This window comes from Protopterus annectens, chromosome 3.part1 (genome assembly GCF_019279795.1).
Source record: "Protopterus annectens isolate FY-2018-M chromosome 3.part1, PAN1.0, whole genome shotgun sequence".
NCBI lineage: Eukaryota > Metazoa > Chordata > Ceratodontiformes > Protopteridae > Protopterus > Protopterus annectens.
Window position 1 is genome coordinate 1,325,313,515 of NC_056732.1, and position 15,741 is coordinate 1,325,329,255.

The 15,741-nt window shown below is 37.4% G+C and overlaps 1 protein-coding gene across 2 annotated transcripts in view; it reads left to right on the forward strand.

The window, feature by feature from the left end:
* Positions 1 to 15,741, forward strand: part of GNAL (G protein subunit alpha L) — a 2,475,953-nt gene that overhangs the window by 2,129,979 nt on the left and 330,233 nt on the right. The gene's annotated exons all lie outside the window — the stretch shown is intronic.

Below are 15,741 nucleotides of genomic sequence, written 5' to 3' on the forward strand. Positions count from 1 at the left end.
ATCCCAAAGTTAATAAATATTACCTGTGGCAGGCACCATTTTTACAACTACAACCACCCTTGTCACTGTCATATGTTCATTTATCAGTTAACTCTGTTACCTGATTGTTGCCAGCCCCCTCATAAGAGCAACTAACAGGGTCTCTGCCTGCTTCGCTCCCTACCCTGCCCCCTATTCCCTCCCGCCCCCAGTGATCCCACTTTTATTACACTCACAAACCCCTCCCATCTTTCCAGTAGCCAACCACAGCACTAACCCAACACTACCTCCTCCATCTTCCCACTACTATCACACCTCCTCAACTAACATGTACAAGCATACCTTACCTATGCTCACGGCATGCACTCTCCTTGCATATCTTACATCCTACCAAAGCTCTGTCATTCCCCCACTCAACCACTACCACTGTACTACTACTCACACCACCACTCATGTCTCACCCTCACTCAGCTCCCCTCCCACCAACTCAAGAAACATCCCTATGCACCCCCACATATTCTACCAACTATATTACTCAAACATAAAGCATCCCTACAACTTAACACAGTAACCCTCCCACCATACCTATTACCCAAAGAGCACAATCATAAAGTTTCCCTTTTAAACAAACACATTCAAAAACTGAGAAAACTAATAACCTCATGCATATCTAAACTAGCCCTAAGTGGAGATATCCACCCCAACCCTGGCCCTACCATCTCCAACCCCAGTCCTCATAATCAGACTAGAAACCACAACTTCTCCCATATTACAGCCAATAGAAAGCCAAGTGACTTCCTTCTACTAAGCCTAAATATTAGAAGTATATCCAACAAAGTCCATGAACTCCATGCCACCATAGACTTGTACTCCCCAGATATAGTCATCCTGACAGAAACCTGGCTAAAACCTCACATTACCAGTGAGCAAATACTCCCTACAGGTTATGGCATACTAAGAGTAGACCGGCTAAACAAGAAAGGAGGCGGTGTAGCTATAATATTTAAACAGCATCTAAACATCCAGATCTTAAAATCATCAGCTGCACAAATAGGCAATGAAGAAATAATATATACCAACCTCAAAATTAACCAAAACAAAACCATCAACGTAATTGGATGCTACTTCCCACCTGGCCAAAACATCCCTCCACTAGAAAACCTCCTCAGCTGGTCTACCCACTAGAAAACCTCCTCAGCTGGTCTACCCACTATCTCCCCCAAGAAACTATCATTTTAGGTGATTTCAATATTGACTGGCAATCCTGTTCTGGCAACCATCCAACCCATCATGTAAACCTTCATGGCTTCACCCAACTAGTCCAGTCGCCAACCAGGATAAATAAAAACTCCAGCAAGCACACTACCCTGGACTGGATACTAGTCAGTAAGAGCCCCCAGTCATATATAACAGGCTGCTTATCAGATAGCCTCAGTGATCACTCCCCAACATTCCTACTCAAAAAATACCTATACCAAGCTAAACCTGTCATCTACCATCAAATACGTAAAAAACTAAACTTTAACCCACTCACATTCATCTCATCCCTCAAAGAATGTAACTGGCATCCTCTAAAGTACCTCAGTCTAGATGACGCAGTTGAATTTTTTAATACTACCTTCCTGAGCATCCTTAATTACCACGCCCCCATGAGACTTTCCAGAATCAAAGCACAACCCTCCCCATGGCTACAGAAAACCACTAAGTCAGAAATGAAAAACAGGGATAAAGCCTGGGAGCACTGGCGCAAAACCAAAACCCCCTCAACTAGACAGAAATTCCTAGAACTACGCAATAGAGTCAAAAAGCTAATAAAACATGACAAATTCCAATACTACCAGTCTGCCCTAGACTCCTCCCAACACAGCCCCAAACAATTCTTGTCCTCCATAAACTCCATCCTCCACCCAGGTAAAGTCAGTACCCCCTCCTCCTAACATCCCTCACTCCTCCGAAAATATTGCTACCTCATTCAACACACACTTCACACAAGCCATACTATCACTAGCTAAACAACACAACCCCCCACCCCTCCAACCCACACCTTCAACTAGTAATCTCCCCACTGCCTTATCTTTTTCTCCTGTACCTACCTCCAACATAAAAAACTCTTAACTAAACTTGAGCCCACCAGATTAGCAGCAGACAACCTCCCAAGTGAATACCTACACATCGCAGCTGATGCTCTGGCCTACCCAGTATCCATCTTGATTAACCGATCTCTGTCAGAAAGTTACGTTCCCACACTGTGGAAAGTATCACATATAATTCCCCTCCACAAAGGCGGACCCTCCACAGAACTAACCAATTACTGCCCCATAGCTATTCTCTCTCCACTCTCCAAAATACTAGAGGGATGCATACACTCTCAGGACTCAGACTACCTCCTTACTAACAACCCCTTTTCCAGTACTCAGCATGGTTTCCGACCAAACCATAGCACCACCACTGCGTTACTCTCCTTTACTAACACTATCCTTCAGCATAAAAACAATGGCTATCTCTCCTCTGCTACTTTCCTAGACCTATCTACAGCATTTGACATGGTCCCACACAAACAACTTATCTCTGTCCTCAATAACCTATCCTTCTCACAATCAGCCACCAACTGGTTTCAGAGTTACCTGTCTGACCGCCAACAATCCGTTGTATGGCAGAATGACATATCTCCCCAACTACCTGTCTCCATAGGGGTTCCTCAAGGATGCATCCTTGGACCCTACTCTTCTCTGTTTTCACCAATAATCTAGCCTCTGCCACCAAACATGGCACACTCATACAATACGCAGATGACTCAACCATCATCTGCTCAGCCCAGTCCCTACCCAAACTGTAAATGTCACACAGGAAGGCTTTTCCTCTGTTAAAACTTGGTTATCCGATGCCCAATTAATACTCAACCCAAACAAAACTAAACTACTCATCTTCCAACCCGCCAAACATACTCAAAACAACTCTCACTTTAACATCAAAGACAACACCACTATATACCCAACTGAACACACCAAATTGCTAGGAGTGGAAATAGACAATAAACTAAAATTTGACATTCACATATCCTTGACCATAAAATAAGTCCACAAAAAACTAGGAGCGCTATACAGAAATAAGCAACTTCTCACCAAAGCAGCAAAGATTTCAATAGCAAATTCCCACCTTATCTCTACCCTACTTTATGCCTGTCCAATATATACCAACCTAAGGCAATGCGATTTAAACAAGCTAGAGACCTGCTACAACAAAATTGCCAAATTCGCCACAGGGGCATCCTACCGTAGTCACCACTGTCTCTCACTTGCTGAACTGGGCTGGCTTGAACTCCCTCACCTCCTTCAATGGTATCAACTCTCACTCGCCCACAAACTAGTAAATCATCCACTAAATGTCCCATCCCTCCAGAATCTACTCCAACCCTATCGCACCACCAGACCACTAAGATCCAGCAACAAAAATCACTTGCAGATCACTAAAGCCAATAACTCTGCTGGTGAAGTACTATTCTTTTGCACCATAGCCAAATTATGGAACTCCCTCCCACCCACAATTACCTCCATACCATCATGCACCCACTTCAAAACTTTACTAAAAGCGCACCTAAAAACATGCTGGCTATGCCCTTGCAACTCCCACTCTAATATCCCCATCCAACCACTACCTTTCTTTCCACTCGACTAACTACCTTGATTATAGCAAGCTCAGATGCTCATAAGCCAGTACTTATTATACAGCAGGAACTTCTTCTAGTAACATTTGTTAATGTCTGTTATGTACTTCACAGATAAAGATTCTAGTTGTCTACTGATGTACTAGGTTCTTCATCTGTAAATATGCTGTAAGTAATTGCTATGTAAATTGTTAATCGCTATGTAATCCAATGTAACTACTGGCTGTTTATTTTAACTATGGAGCTTTTCTCCCCGGGCCTCCACTGAAAATGGACCTACGTCCAGTCGGACATTCCCGGTCAACAAATATAAATAAATAAATAAATAAATAAATAAATAAATAATAAATGTTTTTTCACTGTTCTAGTCAGTGCACTGTTAGTCCCACCTTTGAACAGTGAGGTCAGCACCCTACTTTTGTCTGCTGAATTAGGTCTTTCACATTATTGGAGAAAGATGTGTTTGTCTTGATCTCAGTCTGACACTTTATGTGTAAGTAGTAATGCACATGCACAGACTGATTAGCTAAATATTCCTCATAACTTGTTACTGCTGAATTTGTATCAACCATACAGCTCAAATTTGCCTTAACTTGATACAAATAATTCTTACAATTTCCCATATCTGTCCTACCATCCTACAGATAGGTTGCATTAGTCTCATGTTGTTTTGATGCTCCCTTTTTTCATGTTCATGTCACAATATTAATTTTACTTTTGTACTAGGTTTCCCATTAGTGTTTGCAGCAGTTATACTAATTTCTAACAACTTTTTAGGAATTTTGTCCTTTGTGGGGTACTTCATAAAAATGTTCTGTTGTATCTGTGGGTTGCTCCCTTCATGCTGTGTTCTTCCTGTACTAATTTACTTCTTTTGCCTGATTTTCATCAGCGTGCCCTTTACTTATTCTTAGTTTTCATTCATTTAACAGCTTCAGTCACCTGCTAATTGATTAATCTTCTCTGTTTTATGTGTATCTGTCTGCTGGTCTCTTATCTGTGCTATCAACAATACTTGCATTGGACTGTTGTCAGCCTGGGCTGTGGCCAAAAGGAGTATTTTATCAAGCTCATTTTGTTGCTGAATGAATGACTGACTACCTGCCTATATACATTACATGCATACATACATACATACATACATGCATACGTAAATAAATAAGTTAACTGTCACAAACTATGTCTAACCCAGACGAGTTTTACTGTGGATGGTGTGTTCATTCTCATACATACTCCTTTAATAGCTATGCAAAAGTTACATTTTACTGTCATCAAGTTTATTGTCATCATCAGATAATTAGATGGCCCTTCCTGTAATATTTTGTTACCACAATGTACTACTGTGTTCTGTCTATGCAAAGCAGGAGTGATACAAAGTGCTGCTGTCACCTAAACCTTTCCAACACCTCAACAAAATTAGCAGCAGATGAGAATGGATAGTTGCTTGGCAAATGCTGCCCTCTGCTGGCTGGCTGTAGGCTATACAATGCACACCTTCAGAAGGCAGTATGTATGCATGCAGCTGGTACCTGGCAGTTCAAGTTATTTTAAGCTCGGAAGCAATATGTTGGAATCTGTCTGTGTTTAAAGCATTGCCTTATTTCTGAACAGCTAAACATATGGAACTATGAAGTCACTTTTATACATGTCTGTGTAGCTTGTGTTTTGTGAACATGAAATTTGCAGTCCATGTTTATGGTAAATGGCTTGTCATAAATGCTGGATGGAGCTGAAGGTGAGTATTATGGTAACTCCATCTTTTAACTGACTTCTGTGTGAATTTTCAGTGCTTAGTGGCATGCTTGTAATTTTCATTTCCTTAGTCTAAGACCAAAAGTGCTGTAACTTTGAACATTCTTTTTCCAGTGAAGCACAGGCCACTCCTACACACAGATCTGGTGATCAGTGATGTAACTGGTTTAAAGGCTGTGGAAGTCACATGGTGGTGATGTAGCATTAAGCAGAATAAGCCAATTATGCATTCTTTTAACTCTGTTTTAGTATATGTGCCTTTCTGTCACTCAGATATACAACTGACTTAATCGAAATCGTAAACATGTATTTCCTTCCCTTTAATATGTATCTGCTATAGCAACACATTTTTTAATCCCCTATTCTGATGGCACACATATGTCATACAATATGTTCTTTAATTTTCTGTTGGTTTTCCTACATAGACTGCAATGCATTCATCACACTTCACGAAATATACCAGATTGAATGTCACTATCAGCATATAAAGAAAATTTGTATTCTTTACCTGTAGGTAAATGCACAAATTAATTTGTAGGTACACCTAATTACACTATGCAGTTTAGGAACATACCCCTGTAATAAGTTTGCATCTGCATTTCTCTCTGTTTTTCTCGCAACTGACAGCTGACCCCTATGCTGACCCAACAGTGGCTGTACATTGAGTCACTGTAAAATTTGGCTATAACCTGTGACTAAAAGAGAGAGAGGTGCACGCTTATTACAGAGATGTGTACCTAATCTCTGGTTTATACTTTTATATCCACCTTGTGAATAGCTTAACTGCTGCTTCAAATTATTCTTTATTTGTATATGTAAAGTATGGGGTATTAACGAATAACTTTTGATTTTTATGGTATTATGAAATGTTCTTAAATAACTTTGTTGCATCTGTTGCACATAATACTGTAAAGCCATCTAGCAACAAGTTTAATGGTTTGGCTGACTCCTCTGCATGAGAGTCCTCATGTTTGCATTCTCCCCATATAATCCAGATAGACAATCTGCCAGCAGACACACACACACACACACACACACACACACACACACACACACACATACGCACACACAAAAAAAAACACACACACCAACATACACACACACACACAAAAGCATATTTATTTTAGTCTGTATTTTGCTGTGTTGTAGATCAGTAGGTGTTGGCTGCCTTGCAGTGACTTTTTCACGTCTATTACTGTACACATAAAATAAATAAAAAATATAAAAAAAAAATATTATTGCTAGATTAAACAATGACTTACTTTCCCTACCGATGATGTTTTTAAGTGTATTTTATCTTCCCTCTTCTTGATTTATTCTTTAAAAAAATGACCTTAAGCAGTGCATAGGTTTTTTTTAAAAAGGTCCGTGTTGTAAACTAATTTTCAGCGATATCACGGTATTTCACAGGACTGGTAAGTTTTCATTGCCCTGTACGTGTCAGAAAAAAACATTCAGATCTGTCTGAATACAGGAGAAATTAATATCTGCCCCTTCTATTAAGTATTCATACTATTTTTAGGTCCAGGCCTACAAAATGTCTTCTTTTTTGTTGCAAAGCACTCATGCATCATTTTCTCTTTGTACTGATGGGGTTAATGATCTCATTAGCATTGCATCTTTGTGCATCTCACACTTAGAAGACATTTAAAATTATAATTATATAACACAGTAATTATGTAACAGTTTTTAGAATCAACCAGATTATTTTATTTTAACTTTGCAGTGCAGCTGTCATGCAAGAAAATGATTACATTGTACTTTATTTTATTATTAACATCTATTGTCGCAGCATTGAAACATGTTACATTTTGGATTCAGAAGAGTGACAATTATACCAAGAAGTACAAAACTCAAGATTCATTAATAATATAAAATAACAACCAAACACTACTTATTCTAGGAACCACTGGAGGCAAAACTTGCTTTCGTCTTTTGTTGTGAAGACTTCTTCGCAATGAAGGCAGCCAACAACTTACAAGAGGTTGGGGTTTGGCTTAATGGTTAAGGATTTTACCTCACAGACCCAGAATATACAGTCTGATTCTCAGCTTTGAAAAATAAATTGACTGTGGTTAAAATGGCCCACAAGGGCAGTTAACCTAGTACTTGGCTATGGAGACACATTAAAAAACAGGTCTACTTATGTCTCAGCTTCAAGTCACAGGATCAGATGTAAAACAAATAGCTAGGGGTTATAATTTAACAGCTCAAAACTGTAATTTTAACTGTGAACTTATGGTTTGCCCTTAATCTGAGTTCCCAACAAAATCCCTTTACTTCAAACAAGTTATTAACATCTCCATTGAAATAACCAGTTTCTACTCAGTCACGCACAAAAAAAATCAAAACTTTACACAATTCATGCATGTTGTAGGGTATCCAAAGCATTTTTCTCATCTTTCTTTTTGATAGCCAGTATGTTTGTGTACCTGCTTTGAGACTTTCCTGGTAGTTTTGCATACATAGAAGACGTCACAGTTATACAGGCTGGTATAATGGTTGAGGTGTTTACCTCACAGACACAAGAAATAGGGTATGATCTCCACCTTGTGACACATGGCTAGACATAAAAAGGCCCCCTAGGTTCTTGGATCTAGTAATCTTCTATGAACCTTTATATACAGTCCCTGTGTTTTTGTTGTCACCTCCCACCTATGAATCTGTCATATCCTTTTGTAATAACATAGGGACTGGTCTTCATATAGTTGCACATTTTACAAAACCTGCAAGAAAATTTTCCCATTCATTTGTTATTCTGTGGAACATTCCAGCATTCTCTTAAAGTAACATCTTAATGCTACTGTTTTTTTCTTAAAAGTGGCTTTGCCCCCCACATTCCCACTACATATGTGTTCCAACTCCAAGATCCCAACACAGTGGAGAATTGTTCAATACCCTGAACCCCATGTGCTGCGATCCAACAAAATTCAGATTCCAGCAAAAAGAAACAGTGTTCAAGTTTACCAGATGTGAGCATTTGGGCTCAATTTTGTAAGTTTCAAGCTTTTGGTATTTTGAGATTCTAAAGGTAAACCATACATATGGATCTAGTGTAGTTCATTGCAATATCACAATGTTGAAAGCAAAACAGCTGACATGGTGCAGTGAAAAATCACACTATCAAGCAATCAAAGCATCTAATGTAATAAAGATCGCAAAAAAACTTGATTACTTGGCGGAGGTGATGAAGTATATGTGTTGTCAGGCACTGAACTACAGAGATAGTGGGGATAGTGAAATGCACTTGCTTGGTAGAGGCTCAACGTTGTGTTGCTGAATGGAGTGCAGTGAAGAGTTGAGGTTGTAATGAAATGTATTTGTTACCAGGGACCAGAAACAAGGGGTAAGGAATTACTTTTGGAATGCGTGCTATGTAGCTGAACTGCCAGAAGATAGTTGGCTGTGTTAAGATCCATAACTGTGTTGAATAGATCCTTAAGGTGTTGTATGTATGGTACTGTGTATTTTACCATCTGAACATCAGAGTATGTTGTCTGTAATAACGTTGCAAAGTATTTTGCCAGTTTTAAAAGGGGAATGCATTTTTGCTTTAAATTTTATTCTTACTTTCCAGGATTTATGTTATTTGTTTTGTAGTGCATCACAGTAAATGTGTGTAGAAAATGCAAATAAGGAACTGCTTGCGTTTTAGCGTTTACCACGTCAGTGTATTAGATTTGTTGTATATTATGTGCCATGGCAGTGTACTATAATATTACAAAAAAGCATTTCTCTGAATAGAGTCAAACACATTTTCAGAGTCTCATTGTAGTGATTACTACTCAAGTTATACTAAGTGATAGTCACCTAAACTATCTATTCTATCTCATCCTGCTCTAAGATGATGACTTGGCCAGTAATCTTCACTCTTATCCTGTACTATTACGTCTGCATGGCCACATACACTGTACCGTTCTCTCCTCAAATTTACATTGTTATGAAAGTTCACTTTACTACTGTCAGACTATAATAAAATACTATGGGTCTAGACTTTGCTATTCTAAACAAACATTCTGATCTACCTTTGAAGCATTTCTCATATCATTGTATTGCCTGTGTCATAATTTGAATATGTGTGTATGCTGACTATTCATATGTATCTTGTCAATGCATTTCTTTTCTCACTGTTGTTTGCTCAATCATTATTTTTCCTCACTACTGTATGTATGTGTGTGTGTTACTCATTCTGTGTGTCTTATGGAGCTTTTCTTCCTGGGCCTTAGTTTAAAAGGAGTTGAAAAGGAATTTTATACCCAGTTAGCATGGACCTGGCATGCACCCAGTTGGAGTTTCCTGGTCAACAAAAGCAATAACTAAATAACTAAGTAATTAAATATCTAAATAACTAAGTAACTAAATAACTAAGTAACTAAGTAACTAAATAACTAAATAAATACTAAAATAATCCCACGAGTACCATAAAAAAAATTTGTAAATCAATATAATAAAGCAATAATGTTATTCAACTCATTCATTCTAATCATTTTATTACAATAAATTGTTTTTAAGAATTATATGTGTGTTTTTACTAAGGTACTGAGGTTCTCCATTCATTTCCATGACAGTTTAATATGTTTTGCTGATATTTCTGTATGTTAATGATTTAATACCAAGAAGCATATGGAACAAGCCATCTACCGATCAGATTAGGGTTAAATGTAGATATCGTCATACACTTAATCTAAGAGTGGTATATCACAAAGTATGCTGGGGCAGACCTTTCACAAACATGGACCACACTACTAGATGCTGTGGTACGTACCACGTACTGATAAAGTTCAAAGATGTGGCCAGTTATATAGCTTACTCCCATAGTGCTAGGGTTGTTAAACTGTGCTCTGTGTTTTAAGTGCTCCATAAGCAAACATGCGCAACTCTGGTGTTGTTGGTGATCTTGCACTAGGTACAGGACAGTCATGAATGGCAGCAGTTCTGTTGTATTATGTGTTGTCTGATATTTTAAGCCACTACCCCAGTAAATTCTGTTGCAGTTTTTGGACCCTCTCTGTCTATGCATCTGCTTATAAGGTCTATATAAACTTTATGAGAACTATCTTAGCCATCTGATTCTCCCTGTATTTGCTTCAGGAGCGAGGTGAATTCCTGAAATCCCAGGATATTTTGAAGTGCAGCTGATCCCCATTCTGCATGTCTTACTGCCTTCTGGAATCACATAGGGAGCTCTTTGGCATCAGCAGATGCATAGCTCCCTCTGAGGTTAGTCTACGTTTAGCTAAAAGAAGTATCTCTGGCTCTTCTAAAAACAAAATCAACATTTGTCCAGTCACTGTTACACTTTACAAGACACTACTGTACTGAAGAAACAATGCTGTGTACAAGAACCTACATTAGAAAGCAAGCCTGTATTATGTTTACCTGTATGTTTAAGAACTATATACAGTCACATACACAGGTCTGAAATGAGTTGCCTCTAACTAACATAATGGCATTTATTTTTTAGTACGGCAAAGCTTTGAGATCTTATGTTGTCCTTCTCACTGTTCCTCACTATTGGGTTATAGACCCAACCCCCAGATCTGACACGGCAGCATTTTTTAGACATGGATCCTCCCTCTGCCCATAATGCCCTACCCTCTCTGTAGCTTCCTCAGATCTTGTTTGCCACCTGTCTGGTTACAGATGCGGATTCCTGGTCTTGGTGTGATGACTAATTACTTAGATAAGTCAAATGTTTTCTTTTTCTTCTAGCTTTTAGGTCTGGCATACCTTTCATAATTTCTCCTCCCCTTCCCATTAGTTTTCCCAGGCATTAGGGACCATGTTCTCTCCTTGTCTTCCTGCTTCTTCCTTCCAGAGTGGTTGGAACTTCTGCCATCCAATTCTCTGTTTTCCTACTCATCTCTCTTATTAGTTTAAAAAAAAAATCAAAAACCTTTCCATACTTGTTAGTATCACTGACACATTCTTGTGTGTGTGTGTGTGTGTGTGTGTGTGTGTGTGTGTGTGTGTGTGTGTGTGTGTGTGTGTGTGTGTGTGTGTGTGGTTGTTCTTTCTCTTTTTGCAATTATAGCTGGAAGAGGAAAGCAAACCCACCGCTTAGTAGATCTCTCACCAAATTGTCAGAATAATGAATGGAAAACAGTGAGAGCACTAGCCACGATGTATATCTCCTTCTGATTCCATAAAAACTCAAACAGCAGAAACAATATAAAATCCAATGCCAGTTTATTGAAGTAAGAATATGATAAGCGCTTTCGCGTAGTACAGGCTACGCTTCTTCAGATAATTTTAACAAACGCAAACATGCATTTAAATACCTGATTAGGCGGGAACATTCTTCTCTTTACAACAATTAAACAATTATATTAAAGTACTAGTACCAGTAAAAAACCTAGTTGTTTATGCTCTGTTAAAAACCTGTTCAGAGAGTATTGTATATACAGCAATAGGTGTAAATAAACTATAAATAATATAATGCATATTCAAAAAACTTTCAGAACAGTAGTACTTGGCATAGTAATTTAAAGTATGTGTGTATATTTAAAGCACAGTGCGCCCAATTATCAAATGAATATTTCTACACAGTATAATGTGTAATGTTCGTTGATACATAATACATAACTTATCATTTATCTAAATAATATTTTAGTTTAAACTTAACATCCATTAAAATTCATTTTATGTCATAGTCATTTTAAAAAACTTTTTATGAATACATATTAAAGCTCATGAATAAAAAATATATATATAAAGTGCTAGAAATATGTATGATGCTGTTACTAAATTTGAGATTCTCGATGATAAAACATCGATTTATAGCAGGGTATGCTGGTAAGACAAAAGACAAAAAACACTCAGATACCTAACTACCCTGTTAAATGATTGTGAAACCAGTAGATGTATAAAATACTATCATATATACGAACAACTTCAAAAACATATATATATGTAAAATGATACAAAATAGGACTTAGATATATATATATAAATAAATAAATACTAGTGAATAAATATACTTTCATTAATAAAATCTGATATATAAATCGACTCCAATATATGTGTGTCATTAAAAATAAAAAATTATCACTTTCTCCCTATCAAAACTGGTTTGATAGAAAGATAATTGTTGATACCAGGGGGTAAATGTGTAGCTAATTTTATTATCCAGTTGAGTTCTGCCTGAACTAACTCATTCTCTACATTGCCCCCTCTTCTATTTTGTTGTACTACCTGTAACACACTAAAGCTGAAACTATGAGTAGGACATTCTATGATGTGTTTTGCTAATGCATTTGTTTCATCTTTTTTACGAATGTCATACTGATGATCATATATACGATCTCGTAGTTTCCTTTTCGTCAGTCCTACATAAAAGGCTTGACAAGCCATACAGGTTGCAAGGTATATTAAATTTGTGGTGTTACAGTTAGCATAGAAGTGAGGGTAAAATGTATAATCAATATGAGGATGTTTATATATCTGCATTTTGGTGATATAACCTCACCTATTGCAATGATAACATGGGTAGGTTCCCTGGGTCAATAGTTTATTAGTTGTTGTCTTACCTTCATTATTTTTACCATAGTGATCATTACATAAGATCAGTTTTAGATTATGACTATTTCTGTATTGGAACCTGGGTTTATTGCCCACAATATCTCTAATCTCTGTGTGCATAGTAAGGACATTCCAATTACTGGAGACAACTTGCTGTATACTATTTATATCACTAGTATACTTTATAGTATATTTCATCATATCATCTCTATTCCTAGTTCTATCAAACCTTTTATAATTCCGTTGGCCTATGAATGGAATATTATGGTCAGTATATGTGGGATATAAATCACCCAAAATTTCTTGTCTTATACTTCTCACCATTTTTATGTCATATCCTCTATTCTTGAATAATATTTCCATAAAATCTGCTTCCCTCTTTAGATCATCTGGTTCTACACATATTCTGGAGATCCTAATGAATTGACCTCTTACTATGCCCTGGAAAGTATGCCTAGGGTGCATGCTGTCATATGTTAAGATAGCATTTTTCCAAACTGGTTTCCTATATAAGGACGATGTAACAGTGCCTTTGTTTGTTATTTTAAGGGTAACATCCAAAAAATGTATTTCATTGGATGAATACTCTTTAGTAAACCCAAGGAAGGTAGTAGTAGTCTCCAAATGCTCTAGAAACATGTCAAAAGTTTCAATAGGACCTTCCCAGATGATAAGTATATCATCTACAAAACGTTTGTAATATTTAACAGATTTAAACATCTCATGGTTAAACAAATATAGCTTCTCCCACCAATATACCACAAGATTGGTAATTTTTTTTTTTTGCAATTATGTCTGAAGGAACCAGATGGTTTTATTGTAAACTGAGGGACTTCTTGGAGGGATGAAGTTAGTTAGATAGAGACTAACTTTGTTCACAACCATTTGTCCCAGCATGTGGTATGAAATCCCTATGTTTATTCTTGCTGAAACATTTCTTTATGTTTACTGTAATATCGGTGATGGTGATCTGTAGTGAACCAATGTACACCTTTGTGTCATGTGCATAAACTGGCTCAGCCTTGCAGTCAATGTGCACAGAAGGTAACAGCACAAAAAGAATCTCAGCACTAAATCTAATAAACCCAACACATGAAGAGTACTTCAACACACTTGCCATGCATGTACATATACTTGTGTATGTAATCCAATGTATGTAAACGCCCAGGTACTTGTAAATGCACTAAATTATGTACTTTTTTGTCAGTATGTTATTTGTAGTTTTATTTTTCTGAAAATATTTTGTCTTTGGACTATTGCAGTTGCACCTCTCTTGTCATTGTTCCAAGCTCCATAGCTGAAAAAGATCAGTTGTTATCAGCCCTTAAAAATGAATAAATGCTGACTGAGAATGTTTAAAAAGCATCATACTCAGAAGTGTTTCAAATCTATAGTCAATTCTAAAAGTTCTTTACTGGTAAGGAAATTCCTTAATTGCCCATGTGACAAACACATTTCTAGTACTTTTATCACTGCTGTATCATAATCATATCTGATATAGTTGTCACTGTGTCTGAACAAGATAACTGATAAGAATAAGTATATTTTATTTTTCATTTGTTTACGGGGAGTGTCCGACTTGGCTGGAGGACCTTTTTCAGTGGAGGCCCGGGGAGAAAAGCTCCAAGTTATACAATAGGGTTGGGAGGGTGGCCTAATGGTTAAGGTGTTTGCCTTACTAGCACAAGGTGCAGGGTTTGAGTCTCACAAGGATAATTGACTAGGCTTAAAATGGCTCTCAAGGGCAGTTAGCCTAGTACTACCCTATGAACTATGAAGTAGTAATAGTAACAAAGAACAGATAGCAAACTAGAGTTTATACAGAGAGTATGAATATCAACAAACTTTCCAAAAATACAAAAATAGTACAAACATTTATACAAAGATCAGAGGAAAAGGTAGTTGGGTTAAAAACAACACAGGACAGGGAATGTGTTTAAGGATGGTTCAAAATGTCCTGTGACTCATATCTTAACAAGACATTAATTCAGTAAAGTATTAAACTGCATGCTGGTTTAGCTATGAACATCATTTTTGTGCCTTAAACAAAAAATTGCAAGCTTGAATAGTTATAAAGAATAATTTTGTCCCTTAAATCAAGGTAGTATGACAGACAGGGTCTTAATGTGTCAGCATTTCTGTAGGAAGACAGCAGTAGAAGAAACTAAGACTAGATATTTGATGTTGGTACAAGAGCTGAGTGGATGGCTGGAGAGGGATGAGGTGAGTGATCATCCAGGGGAAGAGCAGGAACATAGTACATAAATAGTACATAGTACGTAATGCACAATCCTATATTGTCATCAGACAGTTCTGGCCCAGTTTCATGTGATTCGCAATCACAGGCCTGTTATCTTTTAGAAAGTTTCCTCAGAATTTGACCTGAATCCTAATTTACTAGATACATTTTGGATAAATAAATGTCCAAGCCTTTTACTCCAAAGTTAGTACTTGAGATGGGATTCTGAAAATACTACTTGGGAAAACTATGGTAGTATTTTAATACTGTCACTGTAAGCATGAGAAAATGTGCTTTAGTGTTACTGATTGAAGAGCCTGATTGCAGGAGTGGACTTAGCAACAGGGTTAGTTGGGCCAGATGAAATGGATCTTGTGTATATTTTAAGTGATTAATTGTAATAAAAAAGTCATAAAACTACTGGTCATGCTTAGTATTTGTCTCCTTCACAAATTTCATCCATTACAGCCATTGCAGTTCCCCCATCTATCACCATGCCTGCTCCTTCTCCTTTCCCCGGATTTCTCCGAATTAGCTGGGCCAGGATGGATTTCATGGGCAACCATGGGGTGGTGCCAGCAATTTT